This window comes from Alligator sinensis, unplaced genomic scaffold, assembly GCF_000455745.1.
Source record: "Alligator sinensis unplaced genomic scaffold, ASM45574v1 scaffold495_1, whole genome shotgun sequence".
Lineage (NCBI taxonomy): Eukaryota > Metazoa > Chordata > Crocodylia > Alligatoridae > Alligator > Alligator sinensis.
Window position 1 is genome coordinate 512,087 of NW_005842931.1, and position 13,535 is coordinate 525,621.

Genomic DNA, 13,535 nt, shown 5'->3' on the forward strand with positions numbered 1-13,535 from the left:
TGAAATGAACACAACTTTTGCTGGGACTACATAAATCAGAACAACTCATAAGCACTTCATGATATCAAGGGGTAGGAAAATCAAATACATGTAAATAATCATAAATGTTGCTAAACGTGGAGAATAAATATTACCTTAAATATACAAACAAGGTTTAAAAAGTACCAAAACATTCAATTCACACAAGTATCAGGACACAAAGGTTTAAAAAGGTGACAACATATGAATTAGTAAATAAAAAAATCAAAGAACTCTCTTTAATTTGTGAAACTCTATCTCCAGGAAGAACTGTCGGTGATGGGTGGAAGAATTAAAATGAAAGTTGGATGGGGATAAATGCTAACATACAGATTATTATCAGGGATCCCGGTTTTCTCTGATTTAAAAAAATCCCCAATTTTCAGTTAAAGAAAAGTAAGTGCATTTTTCCATGATTAAAAGGAAACACCACTAATATATAATATATCTATATATTAGTAGTGTTTCATTTAAATCATGGAAAAATATGGATTTGGGGTTACTTTTTTAACCAAAAATTGGGGATTTTTTTTTAAATCAGAGAAAACCAATATTCCCAATTATTATGTTGAGATCTCTATGTGCTTAAACATGTTTGAGGATCTGAGCCAGAATACTCTGACTGATTCAGATAGATAAGGCCTTTGAGCAGTGACTTGGAGACAGTCACTGATCTACATATGTCAGAGATGACACTGGATAGGTGCTTGCTCTGCCTTCCGTGAAACTAGTGAAGAGGCTATGCAAGTAGAAATGGAAGGCAAAATTAGCACCTGTGGGCGGTGGTGGACAGAGACAGGCTTAGGAGTCAGGTGGGGTAAATAACAAATGCGTCTGGTTTGGCCATTGCACAGAACAATCCTGAGAAAAAAATGCTGCAGGTACAATAAAAGGAAAAAGCAACCAAAAGAACTTAACTGCTGGTGAACAACATATTTCATTTGTCTCAAAACAAAAAAGTTTATGTTTGGGATGCCTTAACCGTTTTTTAATCCTTTAAAAATATACAATAATTTGAACAGCAAATGTCAATGGAAAATATTTGGAATTTTCAGAAATCCCCTTTCCTCCCTCTCCCTCTTTTCTATGGCAAAACCATTTGCCTAATTCATCCCAAAGCCATGAACTGTTTTCAGTCACTCCAAATTAGTGTATTTTGGTAAAGTTACCGTTCACCAAAAATGTGCCCCCAGCTCTATCCCCTGGCTTCTAGTCCTCATTCTGCTACTGCTCTGTCATGTGACCTTGGGCACATCTCTTCCTTGCTTCAGGCCTCAAGTTACCCCTCTTGCCATTCCAGATTTAGACTACATGCACTTTGAAGGAGGATTGGTGTCTTCCATATGTTTGTCCAGGGACAAATGATATTCTAGTAACAAGGAAAAAGAGTGTTCAGGATAGGGCCTTTCAATCAAGGTAGCAAGGATGACTTGTCCTTTATACAACGAAGTTACTATGTAAGGAAAGCTTCAAAAGTTGCTCTGCTCTTTTCTTTGTTCTCAGGGGAAATCACTCACCAGAGTATCATTTCCACAGAACAATCAGACAAAGGGAAACATTTAAAAAATATATCTGTTACCATTTCGCTCTTCCACAGTATGATTTTCTTGGTGCTTTGTTAATCTGAGTTTCCTGCTCGGACATAGATCAAGACAAAGGAAGTGTAGCTGCTCAGTAGAATGCAGAAGAAAAGGAGCCATTAAAAGGCAGGATAAAACATGCTGTATCCTTTTCCAGGAAGACTCTTCTTTTTCCCCCGTTTATTCCAGTTGCAAGCCACTTTGATTTTGTCTTTCACATCAGTAACTTTCTATGTGATTGCTATTTATTGTAAATTATTTGAATCAGAGCCTGAAATTTACCATAAGCTTATCATCCAGTATAGTGGTGCTCTGGCTTGGCTGGTTCAAAGGCTGAACCACAAATAAATGCTTAAGAATTGTCATCATAGTTCAGGTTTTTTCCTGGTTTACTTCTCTTTGTAACTCACTACATGCTTCGCTTTTCCTTTGACCTAAGTTTTCTTGGAGAAATATTTCATGGCTACCATTGGCACTAGGGAACTTCACTGATGTCTGTGAAACATTCTGTTCATCTGAAGAAAGCAAGCTTCACATTGTCAAGGCGAAGAAGGAAGACTACTTCATTAACATTTAGAGAGGTGGTTACCTGTGTTAGTCTGAACTTAGGCAGAAGGCAAGGCAGGTTGACAACTAAATTGTTCCTAGTCTTGAGCCTTCATAGGCTACTTGGTCAGAGACTCTGAGCAGACAAAGTTGGTTACATGATAGATAAAGGAGGAAGGGTCTTCCTGTGGATAGGAAGAGGACTGGGAGTCAAGAAATTAGTGTTTGTTTGTGGTAGCAGTCAGAATCAATGAGGGCAGTGGGATGCAGCCCCTGCTGTTACTTTCAGAGGTATTGCACCACTACTTCCAACCGAAACTGCCCCACATGCTTCTTCTGTTTCCAGAAAACATGTGCAAGGCTGGGCTGGGAAGTGGTTGCAGTGGGAAATGGCGGGGAGATACTTTTGCTGGCATTAGCTCCTGCCACAGTCCTTTCCTGGTCTGGCCCCAGAGACTGTCTTTGTCCTGAGATGCTCATGGTCTAAGTTTCTTCCTCTGTACCACCTCTAAGGGGGTTATGAGGATGAATTTGTTAGTGTTTGTATAGCATTGCTTGACCTTTGGGCAAAAAACAATACAGCAGGACAAATGATGGTTTGTAGTAACCCCTCCACTGTCTGCTCTCATGGTTCATGGTTCTCTCTTGCAATCCTGTCTTGCAGGGCAGTGGGTCCTGAATTTATTTCATGCCTCACATGACTGTATCAATGCCAGGAAATATTTATTCACTTACTGTTTAATGAATTCCTGCCATAAACTGGTAGGGCAGGAGTTACAGTAATGTTAAGGGATGACTGTTAACAGAGTATCCCCGTTGGTGATCTAGGCTTGCCTGGTTTGATGAGCTGCCATCTTCTGTCTCAGCAGAGATATTTATGGCTTGTGTTTCTGATTCTCCACAGCTGTGGGTGTAGCCTGCTGCCTGCACACTATTCGCACTCCATTATGATGCAATCTTAGGCATGATTTTGCTGATAGTCCAAACCAGTGCTTGGAAGGAGCTGTTGGCTGGGAGCCAGGCATATGGAGAGCAGCTGTTTTCTGAAAAAGGGATGATTTTTGTGGTTAATATACAGATTTGGGGGTGGGGGAGGGGAAGTGCTGGTAGGAAAGTTTCCTTTTGATAGGCAAAATTGCTAGATCATGGGAAGGCTCAGAAGGTCCACTGTAAGGGCTTGTTGCATTGGGAAAGACCAGTGGTTTCCTACTGCAGCAGTATCATCTGTTTCAGAGATGCATATGACACCCTCTCGACAGTGAGAATACTGCTGGTGACGATAGTGAGCATGGGCTAGGAAGCCTTCTCTCAAGGGTCTCCTAATATTTTCATTCCCAGGATGTGTCTGCATGGCGTTCACGTCATCACAGGCCCCACCCTTGCAGTTTCACTGGTAGGAGCACCTAGGGATAAGGGAATGGGAGCCATCAGTGTTTCAGTCACCTCAAGCCAAAGTCATTTTTGTTTAACTGGATCAAGCACCTACCCAGGAACTCAGGAAGGCTCTTTGCCCTTCTGGGACTTGAGGGTCCATGCAGTCCAGAGCAGCCAGTTTGCTATCTTGCTACAATGGCTCTCTGGGGCTTTTCAGAGGACACAATAGCTGGGGCAAAGCCCACACTCTGGCCTGCTCCAGAATGCTCTCCTGTGGTCCTAAGGAGGCAATGCAGTGGTCCCTGCAATGGAGGCATCTCCTAGAGAGCCCAAATGTCTACTCTGTGGTCCCCTCTGCAACATTCTACCTGCCAGAATATAGGAGATTGACAAGACGGCAGCCTGAGCCAGCTGAGTAGGGGTAGACAGCCTGGCATCTGTACTGTGCTCTCACCAACACAGTCACATAACATGGCAGGGCAAAGACAAGCGGTAAGCCAGGCCACAGAAAACTCCCTCTGCCTCTGTGAGTTGGGTTAGCATGACCTTTGTGGCTACCAGAGCAGAAGCAGAGGCACAAAAGGTGCCTATACACAAGCAGCGAGGCTGCTCTGACATACTGTAATTACAGTGTGTCGGAGCAGGCTCGATTAATTGAGTCTGCTGGAGTGTAGGAATTACTGTGCTCCAGCATACTCAATCGTCTCATAGTGTCCCCTCATTTAAAAATGGTGACAGGCTGTCAAACGAGATTTAAAGTGACCTTGCCACCATTTTAAAGTGCAGGGATGCTGATACACGAGATGCTCTAGGCACTTTAATTAGAGCGGCTCTTGGAGCCACTCTAATTAATGTGCCCCCACCACTCCCGGAGCATGTGTATAAACTCCCAAAGAGAGCAAATGACTTGTTCAAGTTGAGTGAGTCCACAACAGAGCCAGAAGCAGATGTCAGGTGTGTAAACTGCCTGCTATCTGTTCTCACCTCTGCACATCCATTTTCCTTCCAGGGGGCAGGGAGGGAGAGTGTTTATCCCTTACATAATGCCTTGACTACCTTGAAAATGGCTGTGTCCTAGACTCAGTGTATTCCTTTACAAGGCATGGTCAGTATCTATGTTTGTGTCTGCTACTTAGACTTGGGTTGTTTGCACAGCGAGATCTAGTTTCCAGTCACTTGCTCTCTGGACCCAGAAGTTACATAACCCTCCTGTCAGTCTGTTGTGTTTTCAGGGCCATGAAATGCATGTTGTAGCCACTTGCAAAGAAACTCTCCAATCAGAATCCTTCCCCCTGTCCTGCCCCGGCTTTGCTCTGGGTTGGAGGCAGAGCCGTCCTTAGGGGTGGGTGGCATGGGGGACTTCCCAGGGCACCATGGTCAGCGGGGTGCCACACACACACACGCCCTGCCCTGCTCCGCTCCTCTGCTTGTGCAGGGTGAGAGCTGTTGGGGCACTTCAGTGGCAACTCATCCTGGGGGCTTGGCAGTAGGGCCTGTCCCCTGCCCAGCTGCACCCAGAGTTTATTAGAGCCAGCTAGCTGGGGCAGCAGGATAAAAAGCACCCCCTTGGGCAGCAACAGTGGCAGGTGTTGACAGGAAGCATGATGGGCTGAGAGAAGGATGCTGAGGGCTGAGCCAAGGACAAGACAGCCATCTGCAGCGAGAAGGCAGCATGGCTGAGCAACCCCACCTTGTACACCAAGGGCTTTGCCATCACTAACATGCTGGGGCTGGAGGCTGAACTGCTCCTCCTGATGCCCCCCCCAAGTCACCAGCGCTTTGTGTGTGTGCATGGGTTGTGTGTGTGTGGGAGGTGTGGGGGGAGTTATGTGGGATGTGTGTGTGGGGGGGAGTGTGTGTGTAGGTTGTGTGTGTGGGGTGTGAGGAAGGGTGGGGGTGGTTGTGTGCAGGGTGTGGGGAGGTGTGTGTGTGTGTGTTTTGGGGAAATGGGGTGGCTGTGTGTGCAGTTTGTGAGTGTATGTAGGGTGTAGGGGGCCATGTGTGGGAGTGTGTGTATGGGGGGTGAACTGTGTGTTAGGAATGTAAATATCATTAAAAAATATATTTATGTAATCTTCTCTAATTACATTGGTTAAACAATTAACCAATAATACAGAAGCTAGAACATAGCTGCTGCTGGGAGTCACTCCTGGCTTCCAGGGCCCTTTGATTAATTTCAACCCTTGTACAACATATGATAATAGTAAAAATGATCAAAATGTATGATAATTTTTGAGGCAGTTAATTGATGCCGCATATACAAAACCCAAGTCACTCTCAGAGAGTCTTAACTGAGTTTCAGCTTCACTGTCAGCGCTTTCTTATGATTGCTTACCTAGAAAAAAGGGAATGCTTCAACTTTGATGACTCAGTTCTCACTCACTCACTGGGGAGTTAAAGTGAGCAATATAAAGTAAATAAGATGTCTTTGCATACTTATTTGCATTATTTTGTTCAGTGTATGACAAATTTTCAGAAAATACAATATTTTGAGCTTCCAATATGATCATTTCATATTTAAGACCTGACAATGTTGGCCCAGCCAGACAACACAGTCCAGGTGAAGCCCTACCCTGGGTGAAAGGATGCACCTGTGAAGGAGCAGCTAATTGCTTAAATGAGGAGTCATTATGCTGCCTGCTGTTTTCCTCTTGGGCTATGGTATAAGTAGGGACCTACTGAATTCACAATTTTGCAGTTTTCACTGAAACCTCGACATAGGTAAGGATCAGGGGGAAAAAAGGGATCTGCAAACAGGAAATGGTGGGAAGGCCTGGCATCCTAAAGCACAGAGAGGAGTGTGTTCTGTGTGGGGGGGAGCAGGGGGTTGTGGTGGAGGCCCGGCCCCGCTCTGATTACCAAGGGGCCCTGGAAGTTCCGCCCCTCTCTGGAGTTTGACAGATGGCTATATACCAGTCTCAGGAGGGGGGCGGGACTCCTGGGGCCTCTTGGCCAATCAGAGGCATGGGGGGATGCCATGCTCCACTGCAAAAATGGTGACCAGTGCCATGCTTAGACTGCAAAGTTGGAAGGCAGCTGCCACAAATTTGGTAGGTCCCTAGCGATGGGTACTAGTTCCCCTCACCACTCCCCTTTCCCCTCCTCCTCACTCCTCCTTCCCTCCCGCCTGTCCTGTTGCCTTCTGGTTCCTGCTGGAGCGCCGCGCAGCTTCCTTTCCCTTCTCTCGCCCTGGGCTAAATGATAACTGGTAAGCTAACGGAGCATCACTGGGTTTATTGGTTAAAATAAATGGTTAATGGTTAAAATATTGGTTTATTGGTTAAAATGATTAATCATTTAATCTTTCACATCCCTAGTGTGTGTGGGGGGTGTGTGCGTGTGTGTGTGTGTGAGGAGATGTGTGGGGTGTGTGTTTGTGGGGTTGAGTGGGGTAGGGATGTGTGTGTGTGTGGGGGGGTGAATGCATAAGGAGCACATGTGCCCCAACAGCTGTGGGTGGCAGGGGACCCTGTGGGCTATCGTGGGGCAGCTTGTATCTGCTCACCTCAAATGTTGGCCTGGTGCTGGGCAACAGGGCTGGGGGCAGCAGGAGCTCAGCACAGAACAGCAGGAAGGGCAGACAGGCAGGCAGGGCTGTCCTTACAGGAGGCTGAGCACCAGCAGCAGGGCACCACTTCCCAGTGCTACCTGGTCACCTGCACCCTCACCCTCAGCAGTTGTGGTGGTGGTCAGCAGCAGGGATTGCAGCTTGGCCTTCAGCCCCAACTGGTTGGTGATAGTAAAAGCTATGGTGTGCAAGCTGGGGCTGCCCAGCCATGCCACCTTCTCACTGGGCACTGCTGCCTGACATTTGGTCTGGCCCCTGGTGCCCTCATCCCAGCCTGTCATGTTTAAAATGAAGGAACTAAAACAAGACCTCAAGAAGAGATCCCTGGAGAGCATTTTCAGGTAACTTACCTAATTCAGAGAGGCATAAGCTTTCGTAGCCATCTTCATTAGATGTTGTCACCTATGAAAGCACATCCCTCTCTGAAACAGTCTCTAAGGATGTCTTTACATGTGCTCCTGGGGTGGGGTGCTTTAATTAGAATGGCTCCCAGAAGCAGCATCTGGTGTATGAAAGAAGAGGGAAGAGCTAGGTTGCCTGCCAGGACAAGGGAGGCTAAGAGGCACTCCCGTACTCTCCAGCCAGGGGTTTGGACAAAGGTTGTCTCCAACCCCAAGGCTCGCTGCACCAGGATCACCACCCCCTCCTGGATCTCTGCAACAGGTACAAACCCCTTGCAGCACCAGTAGAGCCGGCAGAGCTGCCAGCTCCTGTGAGTGAGGAAGAAACACGACCAGCTACCATCCCAAGGGCGAAACGCAGGCTGGTCCTTGTGGGAGACTCCCTTCTGAGGGGGACAGAGGGAACCATCTGTTGCACCAACCCCTTAGCCCAGGAGGACTGCTGCCTCCTGGGAGCCCATATCTGGGATGCTGTTGAGAGGATCCCAAAACGTATCTGGCCCTCTGACCACTACCCCATGCTCCTTATCCATGTTGACACAAATGACACTGCTCGGAGCAACCCCACCCAGGTCATAAATGACTACAGGGCTCTGGGAGTGGGGCTCAGAGGGTTGAGGGTGCAGGTGGTTTTTTCCTTAATCCTTCCAGTTACAGGTCACGGGCTGAGGAGGATGAGATGAACTGAGGTAGTGAACAGAAGACTGCGGTGCTGGTGCCATCGTGAAGGTTTCAGCTTCTACGACCACAGTCTGCAATTTGGAGGAGAGCCAGTGGTCTGTTGGGAAGAGACGGCCTCCACCTCACTTCACTGGGGAAGAAGCTCTTCTCAGACAGAATGGCTGACCTGCTCGCCTGGGCTTTAAACTAAGTTTGCCTGGGGATGGGCAGACAACCACCAGAGCAAGCTCACCAAGCATCAACTACAAAATCAGCAGGTTAGGATGCTTAAGGGAACCCACTCCTACCTCAGCCCAGGAACAGAGCTTCTCCATGACTGCAAAGAAACGTAGGGCTTCCAACAGTGTACTTACTTGTCTGTACACTAACGCCAGGAGTTGGGGAATAAACAGGAGGAACTGGTCCTTCTGCTAAACAAAAATGACTACGATCTCATAGGGATAATGGAGACCTGGTGGGACTCCTCCATGATTTGACAGGGAAGGGAATTCATGATGAGTGGTTGCTCCTTAAGGAAGTGATCCTAGAAGCACAAGGGAAGCCCATCCCAACCCATAGGAAAGGTGATAAATGGGCTCACCAACCCCCTTGGCTCAACAGGGCACTCATGGACCTCCTATGTTTAAAAAGAGAAGCTTACAAAGGACAGAAGACAGGAAACAGCACTAAGGAGGAGTAGTCTACACTGATCTGCACCTATAAGGAGTGAACTAGGAAAGCCAAGGCTGCAACTGAACTCCAATTGGCTACATGAAACAGGACATTAAAAAGTACTTCTTCAGATACATGGCGAATTGGAAGAAAAACAAGGGTAACTGTAACAGGGGGCCTTCTCAGGGCCGATTTACCTTTGGCCCGCCCACTTGTTTCTGGGCCAATCGCCCGCCTTCTTGTCTGCCATGCCTTGTTATTAATTAATTAACAATCTTAATTAGGTGGGAGGCTGCCCATTTTCTTGCCCCGATGCCAGGGGGCGCTATCTGCAGCTCTGTACCTCCCCTACACCGCAGCCCATGCCTTGTGGATAACAGCTGGATGCCATCTGCATCACCAGCCCCACACTGGGCCCCAGAATCCTCCTATCAGGACCCCTCCATGATCCCTCCCTTCAGGCAGCCTACCCCGCCCCCATTCAGGGTTGTCTTGCTCCCTGATGCTTTTTCCCCTCTTGGGCGTGGTCCCCTCCTGGGACCTTTGGCCAGACAGGCCCTGACCTCACCTCCAAGGCCAGTTGGGAACCCCAGGCCCTCCAAGCTCTGGGCGTCCCTTGCCATGGGCCCCTGGCTCTTTTGACCATTCTAGTCCCGGTCCTGGGTACTCTCAGTCAGGCCTCCGAGCCTCTAGCCCCACTCTCACTACTGTGGTCTGCCTTCTGGCCCTACTCGGGGTTAGCCCACCCGGTAGTGGGAGCTTGGGTTAAGGTGCCCCGACTCGCCTTTCATTGGGGTGGTAACTGGCCTGGCATTTCCTGGGGGCTCCCGTGCCACTGAGAGCCCCACCAGGCCACCCACTCCTGGCAGGGTGCAGTTTTAGGTCATGCCCAGGACCAGGAGCCTCCAGACCATCCCCTACAGCTCCTCTCTTACCTCCAGGCTCTTCCAAGAAGTCTCACAGCCAGGCAATGTTGCTGCCTGGCCTGCCAGTAGTGAATTGCCCTGTTTATATGGGCAGCCAGGACTCTAAAATGGCCGCCACAATTAAGCACCCGCTGGCTGCTTGGCCACAGGTCTTAAAGTGGCAGGCACCAACAGTGCCTTGCCACAGTAACATTGGACCCCTGCTAAAGCAATTGGGCCAGCTGACAACCAACACCCAGAAAAAGGCCGATCTCCTTAATGATTACTTTGCTTCGGTTTTTCACCAGCCCCAGGGGACCACCCTGCCTAACTTGACATGGGATGACCAGGGTGAGGGAAAATATATGTCCACCATTGGCGTAGATCTTGTAAGGGAGCACACTGAGAGGCTGGAGTGGACACCCACAAATCAGCTGGTCCAGATAGATTGCACCCAAGAGTGCTAAAGGAACTGGTTGACATCATAGTACGGCCACTGGCAAGGATATTCGAGAACTTGTGGTGCTAGGGTGAAGTATCTGAAGATTGGAAGAGGGCCAATGTGGTGCCCATCTTCAAGAAAGGGAGGAAAGAAGATCTGCGGAACTACAGGCCAATCAGTTTGACCTCACTCCCTAGGAAGATCTTGGAAAAAATTATTAAAGAAACCATTCTTGGCAGGCTAACAGAAGGCAACATTCTGAGGGATAGCCAGCACGGGTTTGTTGTGGCTAGGTCTTGCCTGACCAATCTCATTTCCTTCTATGACCAGGTGACATATCACCTGGACAAAAGGGAAGAGGTTTATATCATATATTTGGACTTTAAAAAAGCCTTTGACCTGGTGTCACACAATGTCCTCATGGAAAAACTGGGCAACTGCAGCTTTGGCTACACTACAGTTTGATGGCTGTGGAACTGGCTCTGAGGTCAGACCGAAAGAGTGGTAGTTGGTGGAACTGAATAAACATGGCACTCAGTAACCAGTGGTGCCCCCCAAGGCTCTGTTTTTGGGCCTGTACTCTTTAATGTCTTCATAAACGATCTGGACTCTGGTGTCAGAAGCGGACTGGCCAAGTTCACTGATGACATCAAACTTTGGGGAACAGTATCCAGGCCGACCTCAATAGGCTTGCAAGGTGGGTGGATGAAAACCTGATGACATTCAATATGGAGAAATGCAAGGTGCTTCACCTCAGGGACCACCCCCCCCCCCAAATCACACTTACAGGCTTGGCAGTACTACACTCGCTAGCACCACAGCTGAAAGAGACTTGGGGGTCACGACTGACCACAATATGAATATAAGCCACCAATGCGATACCTCAGCCAGCAAAGCAAACAAAACTCTGGCTTGCATCTATCTCAAGCAAGACCCAAGATGTCATCCTCCCACTGTACTCAGCCTTAGTGAGGCCACAGCTGGAGTACTGCATCCAATTCTGGGCTCCACAATTCAGGAAGGATGTGGAGAAGTTTGAAAGAGTCCAGAGGAGAGCCATGCACATGATCAGAGGGCAAGAGAACAGGCCTTATGAAGAGAGGCTGTGAGCTATATGACTCTTCAGCCTGGAGAAGCACAGGCTCAGGGGTGACTTGGTGGCAGCCTATAAGTACATAAGGAGTGTGCATCAGGATCTGGGGGAATGCCTGTTCACCAGAACACCCAAAGGGATGACAAGGTCCAATGGTCTCAAACTCCTGCAAGACTGCTTTAGGCTGGACATAAGGAAAAACTTCTTTACTGTCCAAGCCTTCAAGGCCTGAAATAGACTTGCCCCAGAAGTGGTGTAAGCACCTACTCTGGACTCTTTTAAAAAACATTTGGATACTTATCTTGCTGGGATCCTTTGACCATAACTGACTTCCTGCCCTTTGGGCAGGGGGCTGGACCTGATGATCTTACAAGGTCCCTTCTAGTCCTAATGTCCTAGAATCTATGAATCTATGAAAATGAGCTGGTGGTGATTGTGGTGCAGGTATACATATCCATACCCTATCATTCAGTTTTGGATTATATAGCTGCAATTGAGCTAGGTAACTAACATCTGCAACTACTGAACAAGTACCAGAGATTCAGCCTGAGCTGTCTGCTTTCCAGGCAACCTTATATTCCATATGGCTAATCCTTGAATCTTCATGGCTATTGCTATCTGTGCTAACTAGATTAAAGCTAACATGAACATGGCTAATGGCTATCTATTTAGTGTCCCGTGCTTCAAAATGGTGGTGGGGGTGCTTTAATTAAAGCTCATTTGACGAGCTGTAGTTAAAGCATCCCTACCACCATTTTGAAATGCAGGGATGCTAAATACATAAAATGCCAAGGCTGCTGAAGCATTCTAATTAGCACACTCCAGCAGATTCCATTAATTGAGTCTTCTCCAATATACTGTGATTACAGCATGTCTACAGGAACCCTAAGATCTACAGGCACCCTTCTGCTTGACTTCTGGCTAACATGGCTAATTACCTCTCTCTAGAGGTCATCTAGGAATTCAAGGATTTGACAGATTCTACCCAGAGGAAATGCACCTGACACGTGAGATTAGAAAGGAAACAAAATAGGCTCCATGGCTGTGGCTTACCAGTAGCCATGAACAACTGGTACCCCCCGAGACTTGGGGGGCAGGGGGCAAGGTGGTGTTGGCGGCAGGGACAAGGGGGGGTGTGGTGAGCAGGGACCACCCACAGACACCACTGGCTGCATCGGCAGTGAGGGGGGCTGGCGGTGAGTGGTGACTGCCTGCAGAAGCCGGCAGTGGCTTTGGCGGCAGCCAATCTCATGGGGGGCACATGCCCCCCTCTTCCCTCCATATGCATTGCCTATGCCAGTAGCCCTGTAGATCCAGTAGATTAAGATTTGGGGATCTCCCGATCCATTTTTCTGAATTCTTCAAAGAGACCTTTAGCAAAATGGAGGAGGCCAGCGCAGACATTCCTGATACTTATAAGGTAATACCAAGCAGGAAAAAACCCAAAGCAAAATCCTTACTGAAGGGTTTTACTTTTCATGGGCCCAGTTTCTCCTCCTTTTCTGTGCCCATTCTCTTTCTCTTCATCCTTCTCTCTTCCTCATCAATTCCATCTGCCCTACTCCTGGTCTTACATGTTACTAGTTTCCATGACAGAGCTGAAACATGCTTGGTGAAGGTGGCACTAAATTGTATTCCCAGATAGTGCTTCAACCCTGCAAGCTTCCATTGTTCAACTTGGGAACGTGCTTAAAACTCAGTTCAGCTGTTCAGTGTAATCAAGACCAAATCATATTTACTTGTGTAGGGGGACTGCCATGTTGTAACTTAGGTGCTAACATGATACAAATTACAGTGTACAGGCAGTCCTCCATTTACAACGTTTTGAGTTACAACATTTTGCACTTATGGTGTTTATAAATTGACACCCTGTTTCAACTTTATGATGTCAGTTTCGACTTTACAAGTCTTGATCTGAAGCAACGCCACACCAGCGAACAAGTTTGCTGCATCACTCATCTCCCTGGAGAACATCTGTCCAAACTGCCTTGGACACTTTCTTTAAGAAAGAAGACAAGACTCCAGAAAAACGTGCAGCCAGGACTCCTGAGAAGACTCCAGCCAAGAACCCTTCAAAAAGTCCAACCAAGAGCCCTTCAAAAAGTACAGCAAAGTCACCTCAAAGAAGTCCTTCCAAATCAATATGATTGCTATTTACAATAAAATACATTAATGTAGCTATATTACTCATCTATAACTGATTGAGTACAAAATTCTGGGGTATTTTTGGTGAAAATAGGGTATCGAACCTTGGTTCAGGAACAAGTCCCCCATTT